This window comes from Danio rerio, chromosome 2 (assembly GCF_049306965.1).
Source record: "Danio rerio strain Tuebingen ecotype United States chromosome 2, GRCz12tu, whole genome shotgun sequence".
Classification (NCBI taxonomy): Eukaryota; Metazoa; Chordata; class Actinopteri; order Cypriniformes; family Danionidae; genus Danio; species Danio rerio.
The window spans coordinates 51,642,269-51,662,980 of NC_133177.1; the positions used below are offsets into that span (position 1 = coordinate 51,642,269).

Consider the following 20,712-nt stretch of genomic DNA (forward strand, 5'->3'; position numbering starts at 1 on the left):
GCTGAAACAACACAATTCTGGAGATTTCTTTTGAAAAGGGAATCGTTTCATCGTTTCAATCATGTTCAATCTGCTTAAATTAGTTACGTTAACTTAATGGATTTGTGTAGGGACAACATAAATGAACTGTGTGGAACCATGCATTTTTTTTTACAGTGTACATTTAATGCCCATAAAAAAGAAAGGTCCCCAAAGGACAAAAAAAAAAAAAAAAAATATATATATATATATATATATATATATATATATATATATATATATATATATATATATATATATATATATATATATATATATATATATATATATATATATATGCACTCAAAAAAAATTTTTTTTGCTGCTTGTTCAAACTACTTGATGAAAGAAAATGAGCTGAATCCAGACAATGATAGATTTTTTTTTGGGGGGGGGGATCAACTTTTATGGGGGGGGGTTGAATTTTATGTTCAATCCACTCAACTTCACAAAAAGCAATTCAGTTAATATATTTGTGTTGGGACAACATGAAGGAATTGGTTGAAACCCAGAATTTTCACAGTGTAGTTTCAAAACAAAACTGCCGTTGTCACAGCATCCTCTCCAAAACCTATTTCTATTGTGTGCCCTGTTTCTAATTTAACTGCCCGTCTCACCACTCAACAAAATAAAAATGCAACTTGGAATGATAGCATCAATGAATGCTTTGCTGATGGACTGTTCGTGTGGCTCTAAGCCAGTAATGCTCTCCAAATACATAAAAATGCACCCGAGGACACTCTACGTGCGTCATCACTTCCTACCCTCCTACTGCCTACTCTGTCCCAACAGCCAATCCCATCTGAATCGCCAACGCTTTCAGTCTATCTTGTTGAGCGAGTGCCTGATCTCAGACATCTCCACAAACTAATCGCCCACACTTTCTCTTTTTTAGGCAGAGCAAAAAGTTCAGTGATGATCCATGTGTCTAAACAACATGCATTCGAAAAACAGATTTATTTAAAGAAAAAATTACTTCCACTCAGATCACGACAAAGCAAACCTTTTGAATCATCTGCAATTTACGGATGCATTTACCCTTCACAGTAGGTGCTGAAATGAGAATCTTAATCTTAGAAATCTAAACAATGTGCCCAGCTTCTGTTAGGAGATGGTGGTCAATTTCTGTTTACGACAGTGCTCCTTGCACAACTGTTATTCTAGCAACTCTATACAGCATCCACCAAAATAGACCTAACAATTACATGTCTCTACTAGGTTCTCATTTAGATCAAGCTCTGCAACATTCACTATCTGGCTGCAAATATATACTCAATGGCAATTAAAATTGTACCTCCACATTCCATTTAATCAATGCAGCCTCAGGCAAATCAAAGCAGACATTTAAAGAATCTTCCAAAGTGAAAGACTACAATAATACTGCTTTAAATGGAATGAATCACATCATATGCAAAATAAAATGGCAGAATGTGAAAAAGACATATGAAGAGTCAAATTGAACAAATTGTGGCGAGTATAATTAGAAATAAGTTTTAAAAAACAGAACACAAAACATAAATAGGGTTGCAATGCAAATGTACTGTATTTTTTATTTAATGCCATGTCAGGAACCAAAGCTATTTTTATTGCAGGAACATTTCAATCAAAAATATATAATTAAAAAACAACAACAACAAACAAGTGAATACATAAATTAAATAAGAATTAAATAGAAATAAAAATTTCTACAATTTCTACAAGAGAGTTCATTTTATCAAAATGAATTATTCTGGAATTATTAAAAGCAGGACAGTCCAGTAAAATGTGTTTTGAAGTAAGGAGAGTTGTGCAGCACAAATATTGAGTGGGTTTCACCTTTTAGCAAAAAGGCATGGGTTTAAATAGGGTTGGATACATAAATGTGTCCAAATTAGTCTGCATATGTGCCCATGAACCACAACACCAATCATAAGGGTATTTTAAAGGTGTAGCTTTCGAATAAAATATGGTTTGTTATAGGACAATATTTGGTTGAGATATTTATACTATTTGAAGTCTATAATCTATTAAATTCACCCTAAATGTTGCTCAAATTAAAGTTCTAAGCAATGCATATTACCAATCATAAATTAAGTTTTGATATATTTATGGAACAGGATTTTTTGCTTACTGCTTTTTGACGAATATATCCATGCAACTAAAGACTTGAGGTCTAGGGTTACATATACAGTAATACTCATGTAGAGCAATAATAAAAAAAAACTTAATTGCTTGAGTCATCAAAATAGAGTAACAACATCACAGCTAGCTCTTTATATAATGCTGAAACTTTATCCTCATATACAGTATTCTCTCAACTGCTGCATTGCCTGCATCATCACAGAGACATAATGCTATTGGCCAGCTCTTTATATAAGGCTGAATAAACAAGTATGTCCTACTTTTTCTGCATTTTGCAGTAATACTTGTGTAGGGGAATAAATACTGCAAACCTCACCTGCACGGTTGCTTATATTGTAACATAAATAAACCGTATTATCACATAAATCTTTAATATTAAGCCGATTATAAAAGTATGTCCAACTTAATCCACAAATAATAATAGTGATTTTGACAGAGGGTGATAAATACCACATGCATATCTTATATCTCTCTTAGTACAGCTACAATGCATACAACTATTTAGACATTTTCAACATGAACATTATGACTTTCTGTAATGCTACTTTGAAACAATGTGCCTCGCAAAAAGTGCTATAAAATAACTTTTTGACTAAGAAGTTTGTTGTATTGCAATGCACATGAAGAGTTTGTGTTTGAAACATTTTAGGCATCTTGTAGGAGTAAGTATCAGAGTTCAAGCTTTACTGCCCACCATGCACTGGAACATAAGTGAACGACTGCCAACCTCAGGCTATATTTACCCTTTAAAAATCCATTTAAAAGCAAAGCTAAGGTTGTGCATATTGTTGTGACAAACTTGCATGGCATTTTGCTTTTAAAGACTTTCAAGTAGAATTATACAGCCTCAGCCACCATACACGTTTAATGTTTTGCAAACAGATGCAATGGAAGTAAATACTAAGACTAAGTCTATCATTATGTCTAGCATCTCTTTTTGAATTCTACTTAAATAATAAACACATTTCCAACATTATTAGTTAACATACTGGCATAATACATTTTATTTTAAGTTTATGGGCTAATGTAAGTGGCCATATTCTGTGGCTGCCCCCTGATCTCAAGCCTAAATTGTGCATCATTGGCATGTGTTTCAGCAAGACATTATCTAACATACATGACTCTACCCGTGACAATTATATATGCAGCTGCAATGACGTATAATGGACAAATCCAGACCCAGAGAAAGGTTGACATTCATTCATTTTAAGAGGGGAATTTGTGGCAGGCTAGTTTAACATTCATTCATTATTCATTGTTCATTATTAACAACTACATACATTAACAATTATTATTCATAGGTTAAAAACTGATCTTAGTTAAGTTGCTACAATAAGTAATACAATATATTACACAGAATTCATACATTTATTAATTGTCAGCTACTTCATTTGTTGCAAATACTTTTAATGAAGTTATTAATTAACACTCAGTATTGAAAGAATTATAAATGAATAGTTGCATAAGAAATGTTTAAGATCTTAGCAGCCAAGTTGTCTTTGTAAATAAAAACTATTTTTTATATAACAATGTCAAAGTACAGACGAATAAATGTTAAAACAGCTTGCCACGACAAATGAGGCTAGTAGGCTGTTTCATAACGAACACTTGTTGACTCAACCCTTTAAACAAAATACACTACAGTCTCAATCTCAGTAAACTGAGTATTAAATTAAGCTGTTTTATGACTTTTTTCTGTCAAGGCAAACAAAGGGGGATAAACTGTAGCGATATATAGGGCTGTGCTCTGGAGCACTGACCGAGGATGACCTAATCACTGACACAGTTATGCAACGGCCAACTTTAACACAAAGAAAACACATATATATAACGTATATATAACTGAACCAAGGTGTATTAAATACACCTCAGCGTCTCTCAACGAACATAACTTTCCGTTTAAGACAAAACAATGTTTAAAAGCACTGCTTACATTGTAAGTTAGTCAATGGAAAGTGTTATACAACCCCTCAACGGCGGTGTTTATGTAAAGCAACCTAAACATTTCCTACCTGACAACTTCAGCAAATCTTCTTTTTCGCATAGGAGGCTTGCTTCAAAACAGGTCTCAGTGTAAAAGTCCAAATAAATAAAATAATATTCCTTGAAAATCCAGTCCAGTCACAGCTTCAGTTTGACACACTTCGCCGTTGACTGCTCTCTAACACCGCTGCCCTGGATCTCCAGAACTCGCAGCATGACCTGAATTCAAACTCCGCCCTCCGAGGGCTCCTATTGGGTAAATCCTGCGGATTTGTATGCGTAAAATACGGAAATGTGAGAGTCGCGCTGTGATTGGTCGAAATGCCCGTCAGTCTTTTTACATAAGTGTGTCATACAACTCACGTGGACACCCATGGCCAGTGACGGAGTGCGCTGCGTATGGACAAATCAGTAGTAAGAGAATGCTGGTGAATGGGACGCTGACGAGGGAAAAGAGTGTGGTTGGTCCGGGGAAGCCGAGTACGCTGTAGTGTTATACAAACGGTTATACAAGTGTGTGTACAGTCAATGTGGTCTCGCCCTGTTTGCGCGAAATACGGCATGTGATGCTTTTACAATAGCTTGCATGGACGTGCGTTATGCCTCGAAGTGATCCAATAGGTTTTATTGATACACAAGTGGCTATTTTATCCTATTAAAATTGCTTTGTGTTAGAGTAATATATCCAATATGTACACGTGTACAGGTGTAAGGTAGTAAATCGTTGGTTTAAACAACTTCGCATAACATAATAATAAGCAGCTCGTCAATATTAAGTGTATTATAATATAAAATGTATTTACATTACATTACAATGCATATAATGTAATGTATATGATCACTTTTAAGTTAACATTTCATAACACATTACATCTGACACAGGCACTATTGCATAATGTCTTCATACTATTGCATAAAGTATTCCATAACCTTATTTTTTTATATCAAATAGCATATTTTAGTACATTTAGTCACTTTGCACATCATATACAGTACAACAAAGCCACAGCTAGACTGTATATCATATAGTTTTAGAGAGCACTTTGTATGTGACAGTTTATTATTGCACATGATAATAAACCAATATGAGTGGGTTGCAGTCTCTGGACTGTCTCCATCTCCATCTGCCACAGATAGTAGTCGTCTCTCCTTTTGCCAGTAGTAAAGCTGTGTTTTTTTCTTCTTCCTTTATTTATTTCAAGAAATAACAAAGGCAATGTGCTGTTTGTGTGATGGTAAAACACATGCTTTATTTTCTAGTGAATTGTGCTGATTGTGATTGCAGGGATAATTCTGGTCACTCATGTTTGGATAGATTGCATTGCTTATATCAGTTCAACAGTGTCATTAGAGGAATATCACATGAGTGAGAATGCTGCTGTGCCATGGTGAATGCCACGATGAGACCTAATAGCAAACTGAAAACAAATTTCTCAAAGAAACGGATGAGACATCTCTTTTCACATATACACGCGGAGCTCTTCAAAAACACCAGATGGCTTTGTCGCTTCCAGTATGAATTGGACATCAGACAATCACACCAGACAATTTCTAAGAACACGCAGAGCCAACAATTTCTTTCCGTCTGCCATTCCTGAGGATAATAAGAAGAAGGATGAAAAGCAAATATCAGCCTCAGAAGTTTCTGCTATGCATGGTAATAAGCAGGTACATTTTTATGAATTATTAACTGCTGATCGTTAGTGTGTTGTCTACATACAGCCCACAGCTTCTGAGAACTAATGGACTTTAAAAGCCTTAAGATATGAGCATTAATATTTTAAAGGATTTGATCCAAATCTTGAACAGTATGGATGCACTCATATGATTATTTTGTAGGGGATTAAATGATGCAGCATTATTTAATGAAACATTATAAAGGAATTTCATTCATTCATTTTCCTTTAGCTTTAGTACCTTTATTCATCAGTGATCACCACAGCAGAATGAACTGCCAACTTATCCAGCATATGTTTTACACAGTGGACGCCTTGACATCTGCCACTAAGCACTGGGAAATTATAAAGGTATTTAAAAATGTAATTAATTAATTTATAATTATTTATTATTGTTTTATTCTGTTTTGCGTTGTTGTATGTTGAGCCATGATTGCTTGCTATAGTATGCATGGTGATTGGTTTGCATTAGTGATATTTATTGGTTATTATTTTCTTTATTTTGCTGTTTCTGACTATAAATAGTCAAGCCTGAAATTATTCTTAACCCTTGCAAATTCTGACTTAAAATTACATTTAATAAAGCAGTATTTTTTTATTTTGGTCCGGAAATGACACAGACTTCTTCCAAAAGATAATAAGACCATGTACAAGAGGTAATATTGTGGAAAAATATATTTTTTATTGTTACCCCACTGTGCCTACACCACCCAACCCACTCCAAGCTGGTATCAAACCGGAGACATTCCACATGGGAGTTGGTTGCTCTACCAAGAAGGCTAAAGACCATGCCCTCTAGTGTCTGTCGCTCGAGCACCTTTAGAGGTCAGAGGAGTGAGGTTTATCTGCAAAGCACTTACTTGCTGGCCTCCGTTACACTCACTCCCCTAAACCTCACTCGCATCCGGGTCACGGCACCAATGTAACCCTGCCAGTCCTATGCCACCCAACCCGCTCCGAGCTGGTATAGAATCGGCAACCCTCCGCATGGGAGTCGGTTGCTCTACCAAGGAGGCTAAAGACCATGGCCTCTAGTGTCTGTCGCTAGAGCACCTTTAGACGTCAGAGGAGTGAGGTTTACCTACACAGCACTTGCTAGCTGGCCTCCGTTACACTAGTTTATATTTGCATTTGAATTTGACAGGGGTATAGATAATATTGGGCTTGACTGTATGTCTGGTGAAGGTCAGGAGACCGAAACGTTACACAGAATAAATCTATGAGTTTAATATTTCACTTTATTTTCCTTTGGCTAAGTTTCGTTATTTATCAGGGGTTGCCACAGCAGAATGAACCGCCAACTTATCCAGCATACGTTTTACACAGCGGTAACCACTGAGCCCCCACGCCGTGCTTCTGGAAGAATATGCAGAATAAATCTAACAAGTGAAAATTTTCAAACTGAGGCCTCTTAATGACTAAAAAATTGCATAAAATCCTAAAAAGGGAAGTCCTCATTTAAAACAGCCCTCTAATGTTCAATCAATATAGTAAGGGCATGTGGATGTTTTGTGTGTACAGTCCCAGCGGAAGCACTTTATAACTGAAGTGCTTCATAACCATAAAAAAATAAATAAAAAGCTGTGAGTCAGTAAACTAAGTGAGACTATATTTAATAGCTCCACTTTTATCAGATGCTCATCAGTTCAAGGCTGTTTTATTATTGTTTGTCATTGGTACTTCTGGGATTTGTGAAATGCTGTGAAAGTGACGCACGTATTAAAATAACAACAACAACCAAGGGCTGTTGTACGTCTCTTAAATGACGTATTACTGGAGGGGTTTTGTTTCAGCAAAAAGTGCCCACATTGCTTTATTGTTATAGACAATAAAATGTTATAATTGATGCAGAAATTATAATGTCAGGTTTGGACTACACAACCAATTTTGGCATGACCCATATTCAACACACATATGTCATAATTCAATGTAAATATGTCATAATAAAATAAGTATACTATAGATACACTCACCGGTCACTTTATTAGGTACACCTTACTAGTACCAAGTTGGACCCAAATGGTTGCCAAAAGGTTGCCTTTAGAACTGCCTTAATCCTTTGTGGCATAGATTAAACAAGGTACTGGAAAATTCCTCAGAGATTTTGGTCCATATAGCATCCATGGTGCGAATTTCCCATTCCACCACATTCTGAATGTGCTCTATTAGATTGAGGTCTGGTGACTGTGGAGGCCATTTGAGTAGAGTGAACCCATTGTCATGTTCAAGAAGCCAGATGATTTGCACTTTATGTTGTGTTATGCTGCTGGAAGTAGCCATCAGAAGATGAGTACACTGTGGTCATAAAGGGATGGACATGGTCAGCACCAACACTCAAGTAGGCTGTGGCGTTGACACGATACTCAATTGATACTAATGGGCCCACAGTGTGACAAGAAAATATTCCCCACACCATTACACCCCTTTTCTTTGTAAACCCTAGAGATGGTTGTGCGGGAAAATCATTTATTCCAGATAACCATGCTATTTTCACAAATATGCAAGTATTTTAGAGCAATGAATTGTTAGCTAAATAATCCAAAACCCAAATAGAAGTACTTGCTTAATCCTGACAGTTTAGTCAGGTGCCTAAGTGGATGTAAAAGTACTCTGTGGCTCTATTAGTGTCTGTGAGTCATATGTTTTAAAATTGTATATATACACCGTCTGTTAATTATTCAAGCTAGATGTCCTACTTTGTGCTGAACTCTCTCTCGCTCATAACTAAATGAAAAGTTTAGCTGCTATATTGGTAAAGTCATCTGTTTGCCCCAATTTGGTCAATTAAAAACTAACATATACTGCTACTGTTTTATTTTCCTGATATGAACACAGCAGTTTGACTTTTTCATCACTCTTTCTCATAACAATTAAATCCAGCATTTAAAAATGTAATGCATTAAAAATAGCACTGAAACATTTAGTACTCAGCTGTTTTATTTTAGTGTGGCTGATATACTGATTTCTGTAATTTTATTTTTGTCATTTTTGGGATTTTAATACAAGCAAGACTGCTGGGAGTAGTGTGAAGGATGGTGGTAAGATATGAAGATTTAAAATGACAATTTAGTATTTTATGGTTGACCTGTAAAACTTAATTATAGCCTTGAAAAATATCAGTTCAGTTTTATATTTTATATTTAAACATTTATATTTAATATTAATTTATACTAATATTTATAATAGTATATTGAAGAGTTCTTAAATGTCATCCTAAAATATATATAAAATATTGTTATATAGATTTAAAATATATTATTTTTTTAAATAACTTTCTTTATTGTTTTTTTGATATTATAACACAACAACTTACATCTTTGGTCTTACAAACATTCACACCACAATTGACAATAAAGCATGTAATATACAAACAATCCATATATAAATGTAGTAATGATAGATTAATACAAAAAATAATAATAATAAAAAAAAATAAAAAAAAATAAAATAAATTTGAATTAAATTGTAGTTACAAAAAGTTAACAAATAATAAATACAATCTTAAATAATAAATAAGAGTAAAGAAAAGTTAAAATAAAATAATAATACTATTCTGTTTTTAAACTAAATTGGTCTAATCCTCTTCAATTTGACTATTTCCTGTTGGATTTATGTCTTTAAAGTAAGCTATGAAAGATTGCCAGATTTTATAGAATTTGTCATCTTTCTTTTTTAGGGAGAATCTGATTTTCTCTAGTTAAGATGTATACATCTATAAGATGTATATATGTAGGAGCGGCTTTCTGTTTCTAGTGTAATAATATTAATCTTCATGCTAGTAGACAGACAAATTAAACTATATTTTGTTCAGTACTGTTTTTAGGTATCTCGAAATCAGTAATGCCAAGAACTGCTAAACAGGGATCTGGATCTATCGGCTTTTGACCTAGATTTAAAATATATTCTTATATATACACAGATATAGATGTAACGCTAATTTTTAATAGATGAGAAATCAGATTAAAGGCATGTTTTTGAGCTAAAATAAAACATTTGAAAGTTTATTTAAGCTAATCGTACCTGCTTTATCTATTGAGCTTACAATTTATTTGCAAGGAAATAAAAAGCTTTAATTAAAAGTGCACATTAAGGATGCAGTTAAATTGGGAAAAGCAAAATCACATCTCAGTTTCTTGATTTACTCTCCTGTATTGTAACAGAGCATTTTAAAAAGCTCTTTACCTATTTCCATATGACACATTCAGCACATTCTCCTGCATTTTTTAGGCCTGGCAGCATCAACCGGATTTTCCACTGCCTGCTATTGTACATCAGTCTGGAATGAGGGAAGGGCGGGTTGTCTTTTGGATCCTGTCCTGGGCATTACGTCACCACACCAAGGTATACATAACCCAGCAACAGACATGAGCAGGACAGAAAAGGTTTTGGCCAAATGCCCAGTAAAAGCGTGCAGTCTCCAAATACAATCTCTACCCTCAAACTTCCTGGAGTTTCACCCCCCCTCTCTCTTTTCCCTTACAGTGGATTTTAGTTAAGTGGACAGCAGTGCCAATCCTGCTACCTGAGCCAGTTGCATCATAAGGGAAAAGGTATAATGAGTTCAGCAGAGCATTTAATGTCATCTAAGTAACATAATAAAGGATACTTTTATTCTGCCAGGATTAAAAAAAGAAATTCTGATAGAATGCAATAGAAATGATATAGAAATTTCTATTTAAAGATCATAAATAACTGAATAACATAACAGTCTAAACAAGACTAACATCTTTACAGGCCTGGAACGAATGATTATAAGTCAAAAATATACCCATTGGCCACTTTATTAGGTACCTGTCCAACTGCTTGTTAATGCAAAATTTCAGCCAATCATATGGCAACAACTGAATGCATTTAGGTATGTAGACATCGTCAAGACATGGGGGTGTAATGTTGTGGGGGATATTTTCCTGGCACACTTTGGGCCCATTAGTACCAATCAATCAATCGATCGACCGACCTACCTACCTATATTAATACATACATACATACACAATTGTCAGAATCATTAGCCCCCCTTTAAATTAAATTAAAAAAATATATATATTTCTCAAATGATGTTTAACAGAGCAAGGAAATTTTCACAGTATGTCTGATAAAATTTGTTTCTTCTGGAGACAGCCTTATTTGTTTTATTTCGGCTAGAATGAAAGCAGTTTTTAATTTTTCATGAACCATTTTAAGGTCAAAATTATTTTCCCCTTTAAGCTATTTATTTTTTGATAGCCTAGATAGAACAAACCATTTTTATCCAATAACTTGCCTAATTTCTCTAACATGCCTAGTTAACAACCTAGTTAAGCATTTAAATGTCTCTTTAAGCACTTTTATAGCAGTGTCTTGAAAAATATCTAGTAAAATATTATTTACTGTCATCATAGCAAAGATAAAATAAATCAGTTATTAGAAATGAGTTATTAAAACTATTATGTTTAGAAATGTGTTGAAAATACCTTCTCACTGTTGAACAGAAATGAAGGAAAAAAATAAACAGGGGGGCTAATAATTTAGAGGGGCTAATAATTCTGACTTCAACTGTATACACCCACATACACATACATCCACTATTACTAAACATTAATAAGCAACAAAATAGTATTTTATTGAGCATAAGAGTCATAAGTCTTAAATAATTAAATAAATCATTGTTAATAAATCAAAATAAGTATTGTAAATAAAGTGTGACTATACATATGGGATTAATTGTAGGTCAAAATATGACTCAAAACATTGAAAAAAGAAATTAATAAATAAAAATTATTTAACAAATAAGTCAGGAATATTGTAAATATTTTTTAATTTCAAGTTATGAATTGGAATAATTGAAGTCACAAGAGTCTTACAAAGATTTGACGACACATTAAAGTAATGTCACAGCATCAGAAAATGACATCATTCAGCTTCAGATATAGAAAAACGATTCCATTGTTGAAGGTGTTAATGAAGGACAGTGGAGAAACATAAACAAGAGTTAACTAAATGCCCACCTCTCTCCATGACGTAAATCCTTAAGGATAGAAGCGTGGGTTTGATCAAGGCTTATCAAGAGAAGGTGCGGAGGTTTGCAAAGTACCTTGGGGAGAGGACACGTTTAAAGATTAAAATAAATACTGACAATCACACAACCACCACAATTTTCTAATTCAACAAAAGCATCTTCTCTTCTTATGTAATGTGTTAAAATAATAACTTTCCTTACAAAGCCTTGTCACAGAGCTGTCCAACAAATTAATTTGCCGTAGAGCTAAAAAAGGATCTTAATACTGCTTTATTGAATCATTGCTGAAAAAATAGCTCTAATTGGATTCTGGTACTTTTAGGGTAGTTAATGGCAGAGTAGTGTTCGTGTTGTCATGACAACTAGATCACTAATTAGCTTAAGATGTTGCTGTGTACTTTAGCTTGTTTTGAACTAATTAAACATGATTGGTTAATGCTATTCTGAACTTTGAGTGTTTGCTGCGCTCTTACAGCTCTTACAGCTTTAATGGATCTGTTTTCACTCTTGAGTTTCTGAATCATTACAAAAAGTTCTTGAATGCACTTATTGTTGGTATTTAACAGTACTGCTTGTTCCTACACACTGACCTAGCCTGTAACTGGAATCTCTTTGGACAAAATGAAAACATTACTTACGACAAATAACTTCTGACCTTAAAGAAGCATCTCATTTATGTCTTGCTGACTTCTTGCTGAATGACTCCTGCTGATGTTGCTTAGAGACCGCCATTATGAGTCATTGAAAAAGGCTATGCTGTACAGAAATCAAGCAGGAGGTGAAAAATAACAACTTTACATATTTTAAAGAGGTCATGAACAGATGAATCACAATTCGGTTGATCTTCTGAAATCGAGGTCACTGTACAAAAACATCCTGTAATTTTTACAACATTCTTGGTAGTCTACAAACAGCGTATACTGCTGCTGATCTGCAAAATAACATGTTGTGGAATGCACCAATTTTTATATGTAATACTGAGTTTTATAAAAAGTCATTAAATATAATAAAATAGATGATCAGCGCATGCTTTTACACTGCTGCATGATTAGCCCTGCCTACAGATTTGCACATGTAAGATAAATTAAAATAGATGCATGTAGGTCTATGCAGAAAAGAAAAGATGGTAAAAGATTCAGTCCTGTAGAGGAATTTCCAAACTACGTCCCACATGATGTCACACGGGTTCCCGGGTGCAAAAAAAACCCAGTTGCAATGATATACTTGCACATTTTGTAAAATACATGAGGAAGACTTATCTCATCTTTTCTGTAACTGTGATGTCTTTCTTAAGTTTTGTAATGATGTTAGTGATAGTGTTATTTGGGCAAAGAAATGTTAATTACAGGCCATCTTTAAAAGATGTCATTTTGCACTTTTTCACACACAAAAAGAACATTTGAGTATGTTTTTAACTTCTAGATTTTACAAGGTAAATATTTTATACATAAACAGAAATTGGCAAAATGTTTACCAAAATGCAATATTTTTTTTTATTAGAAATGGAAAATTTGAAAAAGTCTCTAAGGCAAATTAAAAACAAAAAGAGTGATTCAATGTTAGATTTCATGAAGGAATTATGATGATTGTATCCTAAGTTATCATTTTTGTTTATATGTATAAAAGTATTTTGTAATACTTATTTTTTTTCTCCCGTTATGTTTTTGCTTCATTATCCTTTTTGGTTGTTGTTGTTGTAATTATTGTAATGTTAATAGCACATATCTAAATTTAATACTTTATGTAATGTTTCAAAGGTATAATAAAAAATAAAATAAAAATAAAAATAAAAATAAAAATAAAAATAATAATAATAATAATAATAATAAAGACCTGTTGCAATAGCAAACATGTCGTGTTGTGTGGTAGGGTGCTAAAAGGGAGCTGAATGGAGTGAGGACTTAATTGGGTATATGCTGAATCATGCTAATAGGACTTTGAATTTACCAGTAACCTGGGTTAATCGCTTCCGGTCACCTGTATGCCAATGCAAAAATCTGCACATTTAATGTCTGTTTTTCTTTAAAAATCTCCACTGGCTGAGTGATATCCGATATAAAGTTGGTCTCAGATTGTACAAGAAGCACTGCATTAAATTAGATTTTCCCTGCCTTGTCTTTGTAATATGAGCATTTATTTTACCCCGGTATATTCAATAAAGCTTCTTCGCTATCCTGCCGATTCTGACGGGCGAGTGCGAGTAAAAGGCTTTTGTCTCGTTTTACGCTTAAGAAACTAAATGAATGCCAAAATTTATTTAACTGAATGTATTTTAATTACAGTACAACATCGATGCTGTAAATGGAACCGTATAAATTGGAAAATAAATCACAATAACAGGTCACCGAAAGTTTATCAGTATGGGAAAAACATTAGCTCGGCATAAACCCTATTAGAAATGCTGGACTCTGCAGTCCTCATGTTTTATCAGGTAAGTTCACGCTATGCAGAATCATACACATTACCCATTTTTAATTGCAGCAATGATTTCAGAAAAAACAGTTAAATATGGTTAATTAAACTGCGGATACTGAATACTTAGAATGAAACAAGAAAGTGTAAGTTCACATACCCTGCCGTACAGGTGTAGTTCACTGTCCAAATGCAGTTGTTTTGTTTGATGATTAATTAGCTCTGTCTCTTTTCCTTGTCTTTAGCTAGGCACAACCTCGGTTTTTAGCACTACAAAGTTTTGAATCTGATAATAATGGAACCTTAATACTTGGGTTGAGTGGGTGGGGGTGTGTTGTCGCTGGGGCACTTCAGATCATTTTGGAAGGGCACTTTCTATCCAAGACTACAAAGGGCATATGCACTGCACAGGTTGAGCCCTATGTATGCACGTGCCTGGTAGGCTAGAAGGTAGGCTTAACGTTACATTGTCATACACATAAAAACAGTAATATTCATATTATTTACTAAATCATATGCCTAACGACATAACATGGTAACAATACTAATTATATAGCAATTATCAATGAAGGATGTAACATAACTCTCTAAATGACATAATAACAAGAAAAAAACAAGATATTAGAAGATAAAATGAAGAAACAGCTTATTATAGGTCTGCATGATATTGGAAAAATTTGACATTGCGATATTTTTTCCCTCTGCAATAAATTTATTGCCGTATGAATTCAGTTCCACCAGATGACCTACTATTATTTGGGAAGTCATTAATTGAGATTGGTCTGGATGATTTGGTAGCCGAGTAAATCATATATAGGTCAGTAAATTATTTTATATGAATATATTTTTAGATAATTTATTATGTATGATAAGCAAATTATATTCATAAACAATAGAGCAAATATTAAGTGAAATAAACAGTGCTTTGTGAGTTTTTAGAGAGTCTAGCAGCATTTAGGTAAACTATTGAAATGATTAAAGGTAAAAATAGCACTGCGTAGTCTTCATCATTTACGTAATCCAATAAAATGAATCTTTATTAGTTACAAATGTCACAATTCTGTGTGTCTGAAACTCGCTTACAAATTATAAACTTTTACTCTATTGTAGTTTAATCCAGCAGCGACTCCACAGATCTCGTGTTTTGACCTATGGTTTCTGGTCAACTTGCATATCTTGCGGACAAACACTTTGTGATATTGATGCTGAAACAATAAATTTTGCAGCCCTAGCCTGTACCATGTACCGTTATGGAAAAAATCAAGAGACCTTTGGTACTCCTGTTTTTTTCAACTCAATCTCACGGCAATTCGTAACTTTTTTATTTAGTGGCTAATTCGTATGAATTCGTACGATCTAATTCGTACAATTTAGTACGATTTGCTTATCCCAAATAATGGTTGGGGTTAGGGGTGGGGTTAGGTGCCACACCTCCTTTTTAAAATCGTACCATTTCATACGACTGAACTCGTACAATTTCATACGAATTAGCCACTAAACTGGCAAAACGTAAAATACTTACGTTTTCTCGTGAGATCAGGCTGGTTTTTCCAAATATAAAATAAAAATGTTGTCATTTGAAGCAATTTATTATAACAAAATATGCACTATGTTATTCTAAGGATATAGCATAGAGCAGGGGTTCTCAACTGGTTTAGCCATGGGGCCCACATTTTTACATGGTCATCAAGCCGCGACCCAAATTTTTAGAAACTATAATACAATTTTAGGAATTATAATTCATTTGTATTTATTTGTTAACAAACAAGTAGTGACAGATACATCATGAGAAATTCACCAAGACTTACAAATAAACAATATTTTATTGCTGTCTTTTAACAAAATGGATCAAATTATTGAAATATTACAAAGTAAACACGACAAATACAGGTAATAATAAACTGTCAATAAAACATGTTTCTGGTTTCTAAATGTTTAATTTAAAAGGTTTCATGCTCTCTTATGAGAGCACTTCACTACATATCACACTGAGGCTTTAAGTTTTTTTTGTCGTCAATATATATATATTCATACTTTACATATTCAGGGTCATACTTGCGATTCGGCAAATTTGTTGCAACAATTAAATGAAATTTCACATGTCAAACGGTAGGGTTGTCGCGCACGCATTACAAAATAAAGTCCGGTTTAAGCAAAATAAGTAGGCCTACAAATTTTTACTTTTGTTGGTTTTTTTGACCACACACTCCGCGACCCACTGAAAATGTTCCCGCGACCCACTTTTGGGAAACAGTTGAGAAACACTGGCATAGATTGTTTTTAAGGATGATAATAAAAGTTAAACCCAATAAATAAGCTTTTTACTTTGCAAAATGTAAATGAAATGGTGTCTTGTGGATTATTTTATCAGCTGTTTTTATCTTTCATTATAGAGGACACATCGCTGAGCTAAAGTTCTTCAAATCAGCAACAATGATGAAACTACATCTACATCTCAGATGGCCAGAGGGTGAGTCCATTTTCTGCAACGTATAACTGAACTGTCTCCTTACACCAACATTGCAATCTGAGGTTCACCTGCTTCCCCTTTTGCCCCAAGTCACAAAATCTGATTATCAACCATCAAGTTCCTGTCCTACATTTTAAAAACATCACACTTGAGTGTACATCAAGATGTGGAGAAAAAAAAATCTTTTGCTACTTCCGTTTCCGACTTTAATACTTAAAACAAGCTTGAGTGTGAAAACAATCCATGACTAAACTGTCCAGAGCAAATGCAGTCCTCTCCAGTGATGAATGATGTCAGTGGGACGCATGATGGGTCTGAACTGATGCAGAAGGAGATTTCCCCTTCTAAAAAAAAATTCATGAGTGTCCAAACACAGAGAGAGTTTCTGCCTCCCACACCTGATGAGCCGGCGGAAGTGCATCACAGTTCACCCACTTGCAAATGCATAGCTTCTCACCTCCCCTGCGCACAGACACGAAAGATCACGCGGCACCACACTCCTACTAACACACACCCACAAATCTGGCAACCTTCCTTCACCCACTGAATCATTGCACGTTTTGTAGTTGTCATGTCAGTCGATGCAGTCGATATCATCCAATCTAAATCTAAAATTTTATTAGGGCTGATGAAGACACCAAAAATGTATTAAAGTCCTGCACAATATATCGTTTTAGCATCGATATCGCAATGTGAACACAATAGTCACATCGAAGGATCTGCAATGTCAAGGTCATCTTCAGTTTATTCATCCCTCAGGAAATTTGAGTGGAATTACAGCTGACCATATTGTTGAGTGGTTGTGAAGTTTAACCTTAATAGAGTGAAAGAGTGCTTGTTTTGTTTTTAAGGCCATTGACTGCAAGATTTCAAGTGCATTTAACTAATCTGTGTTCAAGACATTATAACAATGAAAATGTATTGGATTCACCTTTTATACAATGAAGACTGTGCAGTTTTATTTACTTACATTTGATTATTCAACTTATTCTCAAAAAAACAAAAAAATCATTTATGCAGATTATCTGGTCTTCAATATGAAATCATCCCAATCAATATAAAATGATTAATTCTTTGTAAATTGAGGTATTTAATTCATCTGGTGAAATAATTATATTTATAAATATTGCAAAAATATAGATTAATAATAATATTATTATTATAATATTAACATTATAATATTATTATATAATATTTTAATAATATTATATAATATTATTATAATATAAACATTATAATAATGTTTTATATATATATATATATATATATATATATATATATATATATATATATATATATATATATATATATATGTGTGTATATATATATTCTTATTTCATCGCAACACTGAACTTCTTAAATTATGTTGGGTGCTATAGATATATAAATATACACATTAATAATCATTAGTATTTTCATATATGCATTATTCATTATTACATGTATGCATATGTTTTTCAAATTCAATAATAACATACAGTTGAAGTTAGAATTAATAGCCCCCTTAATTATTTACCTGTTTATTGTTGTCCCCAATTTCTGTTTAACGTAGAGCAGATTTTTTCAACACATTTCTAAACATAATAGTTTTAATAACTTATTTATAATAACTGATTTATTTTATCTTTGCCATGATGACAGTAAATAATATCTGACTACATATTTTTCAAGACACTTCTATACAGCTTAAAGTGACATTTAAAGGCTGTACTTGGTTAATTAGGTTAACTAGGCAGGTTAGGGTAATTAGGCAAGTTATTGTATAATAATGGTTTGTTCTGTAGACTATCGAAGAAAGGTTAGCTTAAAGGGGCTAATCATTTTGTCCTTAAAATGTTGTTTAAAAAATTGAAAACTGCTTTTATTTGAGCCAATATAAAACAAATAAGACTTTCTCCAGAAGAAAAAATATTATCAGACATACTGTGAAAATTTCCTTGCTCTGTTAAACATAATTTGGGAAATATTTAAAAAAGAAAAAAAAATCCAAGGGGGGCTAATAATTCTGACTTCAACTGTATATATGCAAAACATATACAACAGAGTGACCAAATCTGACATTACTAGTGACAATGCTTTTAATTAATGTAATATTATATATTTTTTGCATTTTATTTCCTAATGTATCGGTCTACCTCACCTACAAACACATACATGAATAATATTAGGTGCATGTCTATATATTTTTCATATATGCATATGATAATGACATAACAACTAACAGTGGTTTTTATTAATGCAATTAATATTGATAATGCATTTTGTATCAATATTAAGTGTATTTCCAGCATATCAATTTAAGAATTTTAAATAGTAAGCAAAATGATTAGATTAGCAAGTTCTTTTGGATCAAAAATAGTTGAAATTTAACATATATTTTTGTATTCAGACTCATAGAATCAGCTTTACAATTATTGCAAAGTTAAAATAAAAAATAAATAATTGTATAACATTTTATCATCATTTGGTCCTTGTCCCCATTTTTCCTTCATCAAAGAATGCACCCAAGCTGGCGCTGACGGAGTGTTCGTTTGACATTGACGTCAATACCTTTAATTTGTTTGAACATTTTTGCAAATCCTAAAACGTTGTTTATTTGCATGTTAAATTGAATAAAAAACACAACGTGGCCTGGAAGTTAAGGAAACTTAGGCAACAACAAATACAAATTAAATGAAGTAAAAGCATCAATCGGATGTCAGCGTTGTAGAAAGCAATAAACTGCGCTATCATGGAGGAGGTGGGAGCTTCAAATTCCCACATTTGTGGAAAAAAAAAGATTGGAAACCACACACGGTGTGACTTGACGCAGATGGTGGGCAGGGTTTGTTTTTTCCCTCTCAGGATGTCGTATTATGTGCGTCACAAGCACATATATTTTCGATTAGACCCACACCTGATATGGTTTTAAATGGCAGGGAATTGCTTTCAGAATATACACATGACAAAGTCTTACAAACATGCTATGACTTTATTTATCTAGTACAACACCCTTAAGCTTTTTGGCATGAGCTTTTGTTGTTGATAGAGAGAGCACTAATACGATATTTTGACTGTGGTCATTGGCAGGTCCAGCTGGGATGGTTTTCTAGATAATGTTTTGCTCACTTGAGCCTTGTTAGGGCTCACTTTTTGGTCAGCCAATTTAGGGAAGAACTTATGATTGCTGGGTTAAATTATATTTATTATTTTTTTAAATTCCAAAGCAACTTACAAATGAGAGTTCTTGAAGGTCAGTAAACATATTTACTATCCCAACAAGTGGTAAAGTTATGTTGTCGACAAAATCAATAGATGTTTGATCATTTATTTAGGGGATAGTTCACCCAAAACTGAAAATGTTGTCATTATTATTTACACTTTACTTGTTCCAAACCTGTTTGAATTTCTTTCTTCTATTGAAAAGCAAAGAAGATATTTAGAAGAAGAAGTTGAAATCTGTAACAATTGATTTCCACAGTGTTTGTTTTTCTTACTATGGATGTCAATGCAGGGATCAACACTAAAGATTTTTTCTACTGGTCTGATCAGGCCAATGATTCAGATTTTTACTTGCCCTGGCAAAATTTTCACTACCAAAAAAAAAAAAAAAAAAAAAAAAAAAGGAGAAGTTAATAGCTATTTTTAGTCACATATATTAAATAATGTTTTAAAAAATAATGCCAGTAAATCTAGAATTGAAATATTTAAAAAATGTCAATAAATATAATCCAAATTCCAAGTCTTATGCAAACAAAAAGAGGTGGTAAGGAAAATGTTCAGGTATTTCGAAATGATTTAACAAAAGGTGGCTGGCTAACCAAACTGACAGCAAATTGTGCAAAACATCAATAATTTTTTTTCCTTGTGTTGTTCGCATGTAAATGTCTGCTTCTAAGATGTTAGTAACAGACAATTTTGTTTACCTTTATAATTTGATGTTGCTGTCACTTCACGGTACTGGTTGTTACCAAGTTACGGGAAAAAAATAGCATGCTCAAAACATCACATCCGATAGGAGAAACCGTAAAGCAATATGGTGTTTACGACATCACAGA

At 33.4% G+C, this 20,712-nt stretch overlaps 1 protein-coding gene across 4 annotated transcripts in view; it reads right to left on the reverse strand.

The window, feature by feature from the left end:
* The window catches only part of per2 (period circadian clock 2), a 62,722-nt gene extending 58,411 nt beyond the window's left edge, over positions 1-4,311 (reverse strand). For all 4 annotated transcript variants that reach the window (XM_073911775.1, XM_009298837.5, XM_021478637.3 and 1 more), the window contains exon 1: positions 4,152-4,311. The gene's annotated coding sequence lies outside the window, so the exon portion shown is untranslated. The remainder of the gene's footprint in view (positions 1-4,151) is intronic.
* Between the last annotated feature and the right edge of the window lie 16,401 nt (positions 4,312-20,712).